Source organism: Penaeus monodon, chromosome 34 (genome assembly GCF_015228065.2).
Source record: "Penaeus monodon isolate SGIC_2016 chromosome 34, NSTDA_Pmon_1, whole genome shotgun sequence".
NCBI classification, from domain to species: domain Eukaryota; kingdom Metazoa; phylum Arthropoda; class Malacostraca; order Decapoda; family Penaeidae; genus Penaeus; species Penaeus monodon.
Window position 1 is genome coordinate 28,335,356 of NC_051419.1, and position 3,348 is coordinate 28,338,703.

The 3,348-nt window shown below is 39.1% G+C and overlaps 1 protein-coding gene and 1 pseudogene across 1 annotated transcript in view; one reads left to right on the top strand and one right to left on the bottom strand.

The window, feature by feature from the left end:
* LOC119594870 (NADPH oxidase 4-like) overlaps positions 1 to 3,348 on the bottom strand; it is a gene marked incomplete in the record, with an annotated part of 84,846 nt that overhangs the window by 37,642 nt on the left and 43,856 nt on the right.
* Positions 183 to 2,702, top strand: LOC119594679 (annotated as a pseudogene).

A 3,348-nucleotide genomic window follows, 5' to 3' on the forward strand; every position in this document is an offset into this window, starting at 1 on the left:
TTCACAACGCTCAATTAACTCCCCAAATCCAGTACAACAACAGAACCTTAAAGACGAAGAAATATACCCAATACATATTTTCCAGAATCTCACATGAGACGAAAATTCCCTTCCGCTTTCTTTCCGTTCGTGGTCAGCCCCTAGACCGAGGCTACAGAGTTCTCGCTCGTGAAACCCAATTTTCTCAAAATGGTGAGTAAATTTTGGCCAATCGAAGGTGGGGAGTGATGAATGAAGTGATGGCGGTGGTGGGATTGACGAGACGTTATGCGAGAGATGCGTAAATAAACGGGGAAAGGGAGATGAGAAGGATGACTCTGTGGGGTTGTGGATGCGCCATGTTGTTGTTGGGAAGGACGTGTGTTTACCTTCGTTTTCTCCTTATGTGGCTTTATCTTCGCGCTTTCGACTTGATTTCATTATGGGGTAGATTACCTCGGGCGCTGTGATACGTGGAGGGGAGAAGGATGTAAGTGTAGTGGATTACGGGGAGGAAATGTTCCGGCGTGAGAACCACGTGTTTACAGCTGGCGTGTTGTGTAGGCCTTATTTCGGGAAAAATCTTATATTCCACGAAAAGTTCTTGACTTTTCTTCACTTAAGCTTGTACAGTCTGATTTTGATTGGCATATCACTCGGACGGATTTGTAGTTTCGTGTAATTGTGGCGAGAAATGTAGTTTTTTTATTATGAAACTATTAGATGGGAATCTTTCCAAATATTTTGCAGTGAAAGGTAAGTTGTTGATAGGTTAGCTATAGTTTCTATTATTGAGCCTTTTTTATCTGAAATTCCCTCAATGGATTGTAGATATTAGGTTTTGCATACGTAATTACTCTTAATTTAGCCGTATTGTTCAGCTGAAGAGTGTGATGTAAATTTTGTGAATTTACAGGTGTATTTTGCTCTCAGACAATTTCACAATTTCTTGCTTGATAAGGAATCTGATCAAATCCATCACACATGAGTGATGGTCTTGATATGACCATCCAGACAATAAGGGAATGACAGGGTAGACCAGGCAAGAATAGATTAGATGTAGAACATAAATAAGTAGAAGTATCCATAGGCTAGACCAGGCTGGAATGTATTAAATGTAGAATATTTATAGTAAGTATTCAAGTGAAGCTCTAAATCAGACTACCGACATGTCTGCCAAAGCTGTATGGCATTCATGGCACCAAAAGCTGTCAGCCAGGTGCCCTGCCCCCTGGATCCCTATAGTTACATCCTAGCTATACAGCCCCTGAGCCTCGTGGAATTTATATAATGTGGTCTGGCCGTAGTCTCTCTAATTGTAATTTTGTGCAGCATTTTAGAAAAGTTTGTAGATTTAGAGAGATTCTTTGGATTTAAAAATGTCTATTTAGTAGGGAGGCAATAGCTTTCAGAAAGTCGAGGAATAAGAATAGTGTTGACTTGGAAATTAGGTTTGATCTTGCAAAAATTGTTAATGAGAAAGATGAAAAATATGCACAGGCCTTCTGTAGATAAGAACTCCTCTAATATGGTAATTCATTGCAGGGTTTTGTGAAAGTGGTCAAGAATAAAGCTTACTTCAAGCGCTTCCAAGTGAAGTTCAGGAGGAGGCGCGAAGGCAAGACTGATTACTATGCCCGTAAGGTCTTGTCATCCAGGCCAAGAACAAGTACAACACTCCCAAGCACCGGTAAGATAATTTACAAGCAAAGCAATAAAAAATAAAAATTAAAACAAGTTACGAATGGTAGATTGTATCAGTATTCAAGTTTATGAATCTTAGTAATGCATATTCGTATGGTGATTTTGCCTCTCCTTTTCAGTATTGTGGTGCGCATCACCAACCGGGATGTGATTGCCCAGGTAGCATATGCCAGGATTGAGGGAGATGTGATTGTCGCTGCTGCGTACGCTCATGAATCCCTCGCTACGGCATCAAGGTTGGGCTGACCAACTACGCATCGTGCTACTGCACTGGACTCCTGCTTGCCAGGAGGGTAAGTGTTTTATTTGAGTACTTGCATTTAGTCAAGGGATGCACAACTGATCAAGAACTTTGGCACTTTTGGGTTGTGATGCCAGCCAGACTGATGACCATCCAATGGGATTTTTAAAACTTGGTTCAGAATATTAGTTTGGTAATTGTTTCCATGGATATTTTCTCTTGCTGATGTTTTGGGAATTCCTGCCAGAATGTTGAGGATAGTTGTATGAAAGAAATTAAGATAGTCATACTAAGCCACATTACTTATCAAGCTAACAAATCTGTGCCCATATAGTAAAATACAATATATCTACACTCCATACTCTGACAAAGCCCATCAAACTTCCAGTGTGTATAATCTTGCTCAAGAGAACTTCATCTAAGGAACAAGTTATAGCTGCTCCACCTTTCCAAAGTTACTTAGTATCTTGATTTTTGTGGTATTGATCATTGGTAATTAGCATGGGGTATATTAATAACTGTTAACACATTGCCATTCTTCTCTAGATTCTGAAGAAATTCAACTTGGACACCGTCTATGAAGGACAAACTGAAGTCGATGGTGAAATGTACTCTGTAGAACATGTTGATGATGGACCAGGTGCCTTCCGTGCTCATCTCGACACTGGCTTGGCTCACACCACCACTGGTGCCAGGATCTTTGGTGTCATGAAGGGTGCCGTTGATGGTGGCATTGAGATCCCCCACAGGTAAGGGCTTGCATGAGGAATCTAGTATAATAGTACAATGTTGGTGTTAAGTCATTTGAGCGCATTATCTTTCAAGAAAGGGAACATAATGATCGGACACCTGGATGGGGTCAGTGTTTTCCATATTTATGGTACCTATAACCTATAACAGTAGTGTACCTAGGTCGCATTTTTTACTGAAAACCCATGTAAAGCTGTATCAACTCCTTATGAAGCGAATGCAAAAGACCAGTTTCAAAATTTCATCTTCAGGAAAAACAGGCAAAATATTGATTATTTCATGTTGAAGTTCAAAATTCCAACCATGGGATGGCCTTTGTATTGAAGTGCTCATTACAATGCAAACAACCAATTTCAAATACATTAGAGAAAATCCAAATTGAAATATCATTAGTTATACTTTTGTTTTAAAATTAGTGCTTCATACTTGGTACTCATACAGACCCATACACTAGTTACAGCATAATACCAGGGAGTCTTGCTGAAAGCATATTTCATGTATAAATGTACACAATTCGCATTTTTTAAAGAAAAATTAACTATTCTATAAATAATTTAATTTTCTGATATTGGTATAAAAGTCTTTGGAGCGTGAAGTTACTATAGCAGTTATATCAAATGCCATTGTAAGATTCAACAAGCAAGTCCATACATGGTTTAAGTATATGTACACAT